This window comes from Otolemur garnettii, unplaced genomic scaffold (assembly GCF_000181295.1).
Source record: "Otolemur garnettii isolate 467f Iridium unplaced genomic scaffold, OtoGar3 scaffold00008, whole genome shotgun sequence".
In the NCBI taxonomy this organism is placed as follows: domain Eukaryota; kingdom Metazoa; phylum Chordata; class Mammalia; order Primates; family Galagidae; genus Otolemur; species Otolemur garnettii.
This window is the reverse complement of record NW_003852403.1, coordinates 17,312,817-17,324,622: the sequence shown is the minus strand read 5'-3', so window position 1 is coordinate 17,324,622 and position 11,806 is coordinate 17,312,817. Positions and strand designations below refer to the sequence as shown.

General features: G+C 37.8%; 1 protein-coding gene across 3 annotated transcripts in view; it reads left to right on the top strand.

The window, feature by feature from the left end:
• Positions 1-11,806, top strand: part of MYPN (myopalladin) — a 100,808-nt gene that overhangs the window by 3,883 nt on the left and 85,119 nt on the right. Inside the window, exon 2 of one of the 3 annotated variants that reach the window (XM_003783618.1) lies at positions 679-797. The exons of 1 other annotated variant lie outside the window; for it this stretch is intronic. The gene's annotated coding sequence lies outside the window, so the exon portion shown is untranslated. Of the gene's footprint in view, positions 1-324; positions 798-11,806 lie in introns of those variants that run through there. One more of the 3 variants, XM_003783617.1, reaches the window with a different exon arrangement.

Below are 11,806 nucleotides of genomic sequence, written 5' to 3'. Positions count from 1 at the left end.
TTTTTGGTTGCAGCCGTCATTGTTGTTTGGCGGGTCCGGGCTGGGGATTCAAACCCACCACCTTAGGTGTACGTGGCTGGCACCTTAGCCGGTTGAGCAATAGGCGCCGAGCCTAATCAGGAGCTTTTAACGTTAGTTATCTTCTCTACTTTTGCTAGCTTTCAACAAACAGTTTCAAAAAAGCTGTCAGCTTGAAAATGTTAAACTTCAGTTTCATATTGGCTTTTTGTAGCCAACCTTCCTAAACTGTATCAGTGAGTAAGCAACAGTAAATTTCCAATTGACTAAAATTAAAGATCTTAGCAATTAAAAATCATACATTTTAAAAGTAATGCCATGTTTGGTCAGATGAAATGTAGTATTAATTCCAAACTTAAATCAACAAGCAGCTTAGGCCTCTAGGTATAAGTGAAATTCTACAGATGGAAGAATCAATTGACCCCCACCCCGCATAGGTGCTGTCCTGCCATGGAATCTCTTTGCTCAGTTTTCTCCTGTCCAATCAGGTGGAATGTTTCACAGGCACATGGTTTATACAGCTCAAAATAACTTGGGACCTGTGAGCTGACAAATGCTCTGGCTCCGGTGGTGACAGGTTGTCCAGCTTCTTACAGACATCTTCACTGAAACTAAGGTTAACTCCTCACTCTCTATGGACTACTACTCTCTATTTCCAAGGACGTGAAGAATTTTCCTTTTCTCCTGTGCTTCCATCTAAAAGTTCTCCCTGGATAATTATCATCGCAGTGGAGTGCCTGGGTTGGACATCCTCATCTGGGTCAACTAAAAAAAGAAAGGTAATATCCAGATTTAAGTTCACAAGTGTGTTTTGATAACAGGGCACTGACAATGGAAAAAAAGGGGATATTTCAGAGAGCTAATTACTGTTATTTAGAATGAAACCTAGGATAACTTCCTAATTATATGTGACAGGACATGGAAGTAAATAAAAAATAAAGCTTTCTATATGTAGATTTTGGAGAGGATTGATGAGACTCACAGCCGATTTGAGTCCTAAGGAAAAATATCTCACCAGAGAAAGTTGTGACATGTTCCTCATATCATTGGCATTTTCCACACATTTATTTATTAAAATAATGTTTATACAGAGAGTATGTATAAAATGCCGCTTTCCTTTTTTAAAGGAAAATCAAATCTAAAATAATATGACTCCATAGTTAAAGACTTTCATTTAAAATTTTTTTTATCATGTAAAAGGATATGCTTTCTATATTTAGTGTTGGAAGATCTGCTCCCTGGATTAATGTACACAACAGCTGCAGAAAGTCTTGCTCAAGGGACATTGCTCTTTCTTTCTCCTTTCTCTCCCCCCCCACCCCTTTTCAGCTACATCAGAAAGACACTTGACAGTCAGTGGCAAATGTTTGGCCTGGTACATTGCACCATTAGCAGTAATTAGATGCACATCTTGAATTATATATTAAAAACCATTTAAGCAAAGAAAGAGAAAAGATGCATTGTTGTATATATCCAGTCCTCAAAAGTGAACATTACAAATAAAAGTGCTAAGAACTTTTATTATTTTATCAGCATAACTTCAAATACTTATTAAAGATACTAGCATCATTCAGCTTGAAAGACACAAAAATAGTTATTCAGTTTGCTTTCTCAAAAAACTATGATTTAATTACTTTCACCTTAGTAATAATGAAATGAATTCTACAAGCTCTAAAATTAAAAATTTGTCATGACTCTATTGTCTTTAATAATAAGTCTTAAGTTCATATACAATTCATAGTAGTTTTCTAAGAAATTGATAATGCCTATACTTACAGCTATAATAAATGTATATTTTAAAATAAAAATTTTTTATTTTATTTATTTAAATTTATTTAAATTTATTTAAATTTATTTAAAATAAAAATTAAATGCTGTTTCACATATGATTTGACAACAGTCAAAATACTTATAATCAAGGCCATCCAGGAAATCTGAAATATATGGACACATACTTACAGAGATACCAAGAGACAAAATTATAGGCATTACAGAATCTTATAATAATGGACTATGAAACAAACAGTTGGACACTATCCAAATTCTGACAATGTGTCTCTATTCCCACTTCTAGCATATAGCTAATGCTATTATAACTCATAATAATGTGTTAAACTCTCACTCTTCCATATATGTATAATTTATAATACAGAGTCCATTACATGTTTCTATTACAATGTGTTTAGAAAGGCACATTCAGTGGAACACTCAGCCATAATTCATGAACACAAGAAACTAAATGAGTTTTTATCCTAGCTGGTTTTGAAAGTCGCTTTGGCAAATTTATTTTAGAAGAAATGAGACAGCAAATAAATCAGGTTCCATTTTGAAAGGACTTTAGTTAACCAATGTTAGTCTATGAAAAGGTGAGAGCTCAATTTTTCAACAGTTAATTCCTATACATAACAGGAATAATGGACTCAGCTCATTAACCCAAAAATATAAAACGAATTTTAGTGATGGCTCCAGAATAATTAATTTCCTTCATTCACATTGAGATTTGACGAAAGTGTTACTGATCTCCTGGTGTTACTACCTATAACAAGTTAGAAAAATGGAAGGGTTAGCAGCTTTTCCTTCTCCTGGTGGATGAAAAAGAATCAAGTATCGCAAAGATATTTTCTTAAATTTCTATGGTGCATCATAGTTGACCAAGTGCTTTTAAAACTACTAGAGTATTGTGCATGTGCTTAAAGGGAACAACCCAGGTATAGACAGAATGGTCTCTTTAGAAATTTAAGAATTTATTTTCAGCTGGATATATTTTTTATAGAAACAAAAGTTGGTGGGACTATTTACCTACAGTCACTAGAGAATTCTCAGGGCTCATGTACAAACAGAGTCACCTTGACAAGCTCTGTATGGCTGCCTGCTAGTAGACCTCGAGTTGGAGTCACAATGCACTCTGCACTCCAGGAGGGGCTCAATAGAGCCTTTCGACCAAGGACTTGAACTCGAATTTGATCTTAAGATCCCAAGCTTTTGGGGGGTACCTACTCTTCTCTCAATCTATCAAACATATAATATCAATTTAATTAAGGAAGTTATCTTTTCAAATCTTTAATCATCTAAAAAAAAAAACATATGCTGGTTTCTCTCTCTCTTTTTTTTTTTTTTTGCAGTTTCTGGCTGGGGCTGGGTTTGAACCCACCACCTCTGGCATATGGGGCCAGCGCCCTACTCCTTTGAGCCACAGGTGATACCCCTGGTTTCTCTTAAAATTGTATAAATCTTTCATCTAAAAATAATTAGTACAAATAGTAAGAAACTAAAGAAGGATGAAGGAGATATATTTTTTTCTTATTTAAAAAATAAGAGATCTTTGAATCAATGGGGATTGACAAATGTTTCTCATTTGGGATTTCCTATATAACAGTTTATCAGTTCAATTCATTGTGAATGGAGATCTTGAGAGTGATCTAAAAGCTGCCCTTGCCTGTCACTTTTGTGGCTACCACCAAATCCCTTTTGGACTCTAGGATTACTTGCTTGCCTTCTATATTACCCTTTAGGATTTACTTTTTGCCCTATTTCTTTGCTATCTTTCAAATTAAATAGTAACTTAGGGCTCTGGCTTTAGAGCCTTCCGTGGTTCTCAACCTGTGGGTCACAACCCCTTTTTAACAGTGAAAATACACTGCGGCATTAGGAAGGTTGAGAACCACTGCATACTAATGCTTCCCTATATGTTTAGTCTCTTCTATATACAAAAATGTACCTAATATGTTTCATAGCAACTAATCTCTTTTTCTTCCACTCAGAAGCTATCTTTACTTTTTTCCCTACCTTCTTTTTTTTTTTTTTTTTGAGTTTTTGGCCAGGGCTGGGTTTGAGCCCGCCACCTCCGGCATATGGGGCCTGCGCCCTACTCCTTTGAGCCACAGACACTGCTGTTCCCTACCTTCTAGTAAAACAATAATAATACTTTTCTATTGAGAATGGCTAAGAAAAAAATGTATATAAAAAACAATAATAGGCTCAGTACCTGTAGCTCAAGAGGCTAAGGTGCCAGCCACATACACCAGAGCTGGCGGGTTCTAATCCAGCCCAGGCCTGCCAGACAACAATGACAACTACAACCAAAAAATAGCCAGGCATTGTGGTGGGCACCTATAGTCCCAGCTACTTGGGAGGCAGAGGCAGGATAATTGTTTGAGCCCAGGAGTTGGAGGTTGCTGTGAGCTGTGATGCCACAGCACTCTACTCAGGGGAACAGCTTGAGGTTCTATCTCAAAAATAATAATAATAAAATAAAATAAAATAAATAAACAACAACAATAGGAGAACGGCCTACTCAGTTAGCCTATTTGCTAAAAACCTTTTCATACCTTAACCCCTGGCCTTAAGGAAAATACTAACTAATTCCCACTGATTCTCCTATGCATTATTTTTGCTCTGCCTTTTCATTTCAACATTCTTTTCTAATGTGTACATGTATCTGTATTTATCTTTGTCTACTGTTTTTTCTTCTTTCAAACTAAAACATCTTTGAGAGAATAGGTCTTATTTCCAATTTATAATATGGAAATGTTATGTCCATATCCAAGTTATTACTCTGGCATTTCATTACACACTAATTTATTCAATTATTAATGCCATTCAGACCAAAAACAGACTAAAAGGAAGACTAGGAAGGGAATGATCACTGTAATAGTGAGAGGATGGATACTGTAATGGTGTACAAAGTGCATTCCATGTGAAGCCAAACTTAAAAAGATGACCTGTAAACAACTCTCCAGGACCAGTACCTATGTCCTGGGATTCAGTTTCTCCAAAAGAACGTAGAGACTTCTCTTGTAAGAAGGCAAAACCAACAGGCAAATACTGGCATTAAAGAGAGAGATCAAAGTCTAGTATTTAAAAATTTATTCTTCCTCCAAAAAGCATAACATTTGTACATCAGCACAAAGGGATTACCTTAAATTTCCACATCGTTCTATGTTTTTAAAGTGCATTCACAAACAAACCTCTGAAGTAAGCAGGTAGTTATACTTGTCCTAAGTTTTAGGTGCATTCCTTAAACTTGATTGTCTTTTCCTATTTCGAACTTTTTACAAATCATTACTAACTATTAGACTATTTTTGTGTCGATCTAAAAACCAGATTTGGGTTTCATTGAAGTTTTTTGGTTCTTTTATGGATGTGTTCCCCATACCATCGTGAATGCAGAGTAGTGTTTAAAGCAAGTATAGAAAAGATGTTTCTTTTTTTCAGCTTTATTAAGTTTAATTGATTTTTAAAATCGTATGTATTTATGGTGTCTGATGGAATGTTTTGATATATGTATCCATTGTGAGATGATTAAGTCAAGCTGTTTACATATCCATCTCTTCGCATATTTATCGCTTTTGTGGAGAAACTTTTTTTTTTTTGAGACAGAGTCTTACTCTGTAGCTCTGGGTAGAGTGTTGTGGCGTCATAGTTCACAGCATCTTCAAACTCAGGGGCTCAAGTGATCCTGTTGCCTCAACCTCCTGAGTAGCTGGTACTACAGGCTCTCACCACAACACCCAGCTATTTTTTAGAGATTGGGTCTAGCTCTTAAACATTGGAAACATTTAAGATCTACTTTATTAAACATTTTCAGAAAAACACTACACTATTATTATAGCCACCATGCTATACAATAGCTCTCCAGAACTTAATTCCTGACTGAAATTTTCTTTCCTTTGACTAAGATCTTGGTTTCCTCCTTCCCAGATATTTTTTCTTATTAAATATCTAATGATACTTCACAGCCAACCTCAGTATTTATATATTTATTTTATTTTTTAGCATTTATGTTTGAATTCAAGTTTCTTTTTTTCTTTTTTTCTGGCCAGGGCTGGGTTTGAACCCACCACCTCTGGCACGTGGGGCCGGTGCCCTACTCCTTTGAGTCACAGGCAATTCACTTGACTTGCCCAAGAATTCAAGTTTCTTTCTTTTTTTTTTTTTTTTTTTTGGCCCGGGCTGAGTTTGAACCCACCACCTCCGGCATATGGGGCCAGCGCCTTACTCCTTTGAGCCACAGGCACCGCCCTCAAGTTTCTTAATATCAGGTTTTATCAATCCTTTGGTCAATGCCTCAGCCTAAACATTCATATTATAACTAAAAAATGAGTTTATTCCATATGGTATTCCTAACAATAGGCTCTTCTTAAAGCCTACAAAAGAGTAGCACTGAGTTAACCTGAGTTCAGAAATATGCCCAAAGGTATCAGCACCGAGTTTTGTTTTTATGAACCAAACTTAACATTTTTACAAGTCTTACAGCAAATGTTCTCTTCAGGAAAAGTCCTAGAAAAAAAAAATAGAGATATTTAGTAAAGTAAAGGAAGTTCAATAAACTATGACACCAAATTAATTTATGATTCACTTAAGTCTATCCTGATGAATGATGCAACCTTGTTTCATTTCCGGCCTGGTGCCATTTCACCAATGCCAGGATCTGTTTGCAAGGACAATTACTTATTCTTATTTTGAAACTGGCATAAAATCTAAGTTTAAATTTTGTAAGAAATAGAAAAGAGAGAACAAAGCCAAATGCCATTCTGACCACCCCAAATGAAATGTCTAAGAGAATTCATGATTTCTTTTTCTGAAACCTGCTACTTAACCTCATTTGGTCAAATGATTCCACCAACCAACCAATTGCTCAGACATAAATACTAGAGGCAGACTTGACTTTCTCTCAGGTCCCACTTCAATCTATCAGCAAATCATATTTGGCTCTCCTTTTGAGGATATCTCAAATCTGACCATTTCTTACCACCTCCCCCTCCTACCTACCACATTTTGGTCTAAGCCACCATCATCTTGCACAGAGCCTACTGTGATAGCTTCCTAACTGATCTGCTTGCTTCTGTTCTCTCCTCCTTCATTTAATCCTTTGCAGAACACCCATGATGGAACTTTTTCAAAACCATGTCATCTGCTTCTCAAGACTTTAAAATGGTTTTCCACTCACATGCTTAATGATATTTGAAGTCCTTTCCATGGTCAGCGAGGCCTTATATGATCCAATCTTGTACCTTTCCTACCTCATTTTCTTCCACTCTTCTTTTTCATTCTCTTCCTGGCACAGTGAGCTTGACTCAAACACTCACATCTTCACATCAAACACTCACGTCTTCAGGCTGAGACTACAGGCACCCACCACAATGCCCAGCTATTTTTGTTGTTGTTGTTGTAGTTGTCATTGTTGTTTAGCAATCCCAAGCCGGGTTTGAACCTGCCAGCCCCCAGTGTATAGAACCAGCTCCCTAAGCTATGGGTACTGAACCTTTATTTTTCTTCTTAACATTGATATTTTCCCCCACTAGAATGTCAGCTGTATGAGAACAGAAACTTTTATCTTTTGTTCACCACTGAATCTACTGTGCCTAAAAGGGTGACTGGCACATAGTAGATGCTTGGTAAATATTTATTTTATGAATGAATGAAACCTAATTTATCTATAATTGTACTTGGGCTTTCTTAAAGTATAAATTTCATAACAGATAGTTTTAAAAGTAATGCTTAAAAGCAAAAGTTTTTAAATTAATACTTGAAAAAAATACGTCTTCATATTTTCTATTTTAGCTAATATTTATCAGTTTGACAATTTACATATGCATTTTCATTTCGGAACCCTCAGAGACAGAATTGTTATTCTCTTTGATAGTTGAAGATAATTGAGATTTGGATGTATTAAGTGACCTTCTTAAGACAACAAAGTAATTTATTGTTGGAGCTGGAATTCAAAACCAGCTTTTCTGATTATGATCAGATGCTTTTTAAACTTTTTGGTATGAAAGTAAAGCATGATTTCAGTCATTTTACCTACCATGAATAAATTTTCATTTGAAAATCACCTTAAAGTCATGGATTCCTTTACCAGTTTATCTTTGTATCTAAGTTTTCTTTATCTTCCTCTGTCTGTTCTGCTTTACCCTGCAATTTAAAATAAAAGATAAACAACCAAAAAAAAAAAAAGACAAAAAGCAATAGATTTAGCAGGCCCATTCTAATAAAATAATTCAAGCAGACATGATGATATTCAAAACAAAGTAAAAGACACAGAAAAGTAAAGAGAAAAATTTGATATATCCTGATATGTGCTGTGTTTGGACACTGTATTAAGGATAATGAGCTTTAGGAGCACACTAGAGAGGATCTCAACCCAGGGAAGAGAAGAAATTCCAGGGCAGTAATGTCTCCGCTAGGAACTGAAGATCATGTAGGACTAAGATAGTGAAGGGAGGTGGGGATGGGGAGCGGCCCAAGCAAAGGGAATATGTCCAACGATCCAAAGTCAGTACAGTTCATTCATGAGACTGTGAGTATTTCAATAGAATATATAGATGTGCTGAATTAATTTCAGATTGACAGTTCAGTTTCTCTTCAAAGCTTTTCCTTGGATTAAGTCGCTTCACTAGTTCTACTTCCATTTCTTAACTTATCCTTTCTTGACAATTCTTGTCAATTCTCTGGTCAATGCCTCAGCTAAAATATTCAGATTATTATTATTATTATTATTTTTGCAGTTTTTGGCCAGAGCTGGGTTTGAACCCACCACCTCTGGCATATGGGGCTGGTGCCCTACTCCTTTGGGCCACAGGCACCAAAATATTCAGATTATAACTAAAAATTGAGTTTATTCCATATGAGATTCTCAATAACAGGGTCTTCTTTTTTTTGAGACAGAGCCTCAAGCTGTCACCCTGTGTGGAGTGCTATGCTATGACATCACAGCTCACAGCAACCTCCAACTCCTGGACTCAAGCGAGTCTCCTGTCTCAGCCTCCCAAGTAGCTAGGACCACAGGCGCCTACCACAACGCCCTGCTATTTTTTTTGGTTGCAGCCATCATTGTTGTTTTGGCAGGCCTGGGCTGGATTCGAACCCACCACCTTAGGTGTATGTGGCTGGCGCCTTAGCCATTTGAGCCACAGGCGCCGAGCCATAGAGTCTTCTTAAAGCCTAAAGAAGAGTAGTGCTGAGTTAATATGAGCCGGAAAGTACACCCAAAGGTGTCAGTGTAAACTGGAGACCATCATAAGTGGCCACGGTTGTTATATAATAACATTTATTATAGTAATAGTAACTACCATTTATTGAATGTTTACTAAATGCCAAGCACATTTAATCATCGCTTCAACCTCTGAGATGGCTACTGCTATTATCCTTGTCCTTAGATGAGTAAACTGAGTCTTGTCAAAGTTAAACTTTCCCAGGTTTATACTAGGAAGTTTAAAAGTGTCAGATTTGAAGTTTGGCGCAGTGGCTCACACCTATAATCCTAGCACTCTGGGAGGTGAGAGGATTGCTTGACCTCAGGAGTTTGAGACCAGCCTGAGCAAGAACAAGACACTCTCTCTAAAAATAAAAATAAAAAAAGAACTGGGATAAGAACCAGTTCTAACACCAGAGATTAGGTCATCAACACTACATTGAAACATTAAAGAAAGCCTTTATTTTAGGCCAGTTGTGGTGGCTCATGCTTGTAATACCTGCACTTGGTAGGCTGAGGTGGGTGGATTGAGCTCATGAGTTCAAGACCAGCCTGAGCAAGAGTGAGACCCCCATTTCTAAAAAATAGCCAGGTGTTTTGGTGGATGCCTGTAGTCCCAGCTACTCAGGAGGCTGAGGCAAGAGGATCGCTTAAACCCAAGAGTTTGGGGTTGCTGTGAGCTAAGATGCCACAGTACTCTACCAAGGGTGACCAAGTGAGACTCTGTCTCAAAAAGAAAGAAGGAAAGAAAGAAAGAAAGAAAACCTTTATTTTGAATACCTGAAAGTTTTGTTTTCATAATAATGCTGTGGCCCTTTAATATAGTTCCTGTGGGTCACACAGGTTGAGAATCGCTGCTTTAACTATTGTTCCACATGGTTGATGCACAAATGAAAAAAACTTTCAACTGGGGTATCAATTACACTTCCATATACTGTTTTGTGTATTATTCACTGTTCTATGAATTTTTTTTTTTTTTTGAGACAGTCTCACTTTATCGCCCTCAGTAGAGTGCCATGGCATCACAGCTCACAGAAACCTCTAACTCTTGGGCTTTGGCAATTCTCTTGCCTCAGCCTCCAGAGTAGCTGGGACTGCAGGCACCTGCCACAATGCCCGGCTATTTTTTGTTGTAGTTTGGTCGGGGTTGGGTTTGAACCCACCACCCTCAGTATATGGAGCCCGCGCCCTACCCACTGAGCCACAGGCGCCACCCTGTTCTATGAAATTTTAAATAGACAGATAGCTCATACAAATGAGCATTTCATAATTTATTTAACTAATATCTTATTATTGGACATGGTGCCAATTTTTTTTTTTTTTTTGCGGTTTTCGGCCGGGGCTGAGTTTGAACCCACCACCTCCAGCATATGGGGCCAGCACCCTACTCCTTTGAGCCACAGGCACTGCCCAATGGTGCCAATTTTTTAACATTACCATGCATACTATAATGAACATCTTTGTAGATAATCTTTGCCCTCACCCAACACCTTTGAATTTTAAATTAAGTTTTTTTAAAAAAACACCATAGACTTTACCCAAATAATTGGCCTTAGTATTATCCTCTTAATATTTTTCCCATCTACAGGCTGTGACATGTAGATGGGGAAAATATTTTACTGTAGGTGATCCTTTCAGCCATCTCTAATTGCACTCACAAAGTGACTGCCTACATTGGCAATTTAAAGGTTAATTTCTAATAGCATTCTAGAAGTTTGGGAGCTAGGGCAGTTCCTAGGAAGCCTTATGTGTGATATAAGTGACGCTAGCATACACGCAAAAGGAGGTGAATGAACTAAGTTCTGTCAGAGAATGAGACAGTCTCACTCTGTCACCCTTGATAGAGTGCCATGGTGTCACAGCTCACAGCAACCTCAAAGTCTTGGGCTCAAGCAATCCTCTTACCTCAGCCTCCCAAATAGCTGGGACTACAATGCCCAGCTATTTTTTTAGAGATGGGGTCTTGCTCTTGCTCAGGCTGGTCTCAAATTCCTGACCTCAAGCAATCCATCTACTTTGGCCTTCCTGAGTGCTAGGATTATAGGCGTGAGCCACCACGCCCTGCTGTCATAGAATCTTAAAGCCAGGAAAGATTTAGGAGATTACTTTCTTCTCCACCTTCCCAGCACAAGGCCCAGCACATAGTAGCCAAGAATGACATAGTTTTCTGCTCCACTACCAACTCTGACTAATTGGTGGTGGCCAAAGGAGTGGAGTGTTAAGAAAGTCAAGGTCGGTGGGAAGAGTGCTGTAATCAGTGAGCTGCATCTTTTAAGGATGCGAGAGAAAGGAGAACAAGCCTATGAGTCATAAGTTTGCCATCCCTCTAGCAAATGTTTGAATGAATAAAGGCATACAATATTAATAATATAAAACTGGTTTGTATTATTATACCATTTTCTGAAGACTTTAAAAATATTTATTACTTTGAGTAGGTAATGTAGCCAGAAGTGGTGGCTCAACTTATAATCCCAGCACTTTGGGAAGCCAAGGTTGGAGGATCAAAGGCAGCCAGGAGTTCAAGACCACTCTGGCCAATCTAGTGAGACCTCATAACTGCAAAAAATTTAAAAAATTAGCCAGATGTGGGGGCATACCTGTAGTCCTAGCTACTTGAGAGGCCAAGGCAAGAGGATCTTTTGAGGTCAGTAGTTCCATTGAGAATGCAGTGAACTATGATGGCACCACTGCACTCTAGCCTGGGCAACAGAGTGAGATCCTGTCTCTAAAAAAATAAAAATAAAGGCTCGGCGCCTGTGGCTCAACCGGCTAAGGCGCCAGCCATGTACACCTAAGGTGGCGGGTTCGAATCCC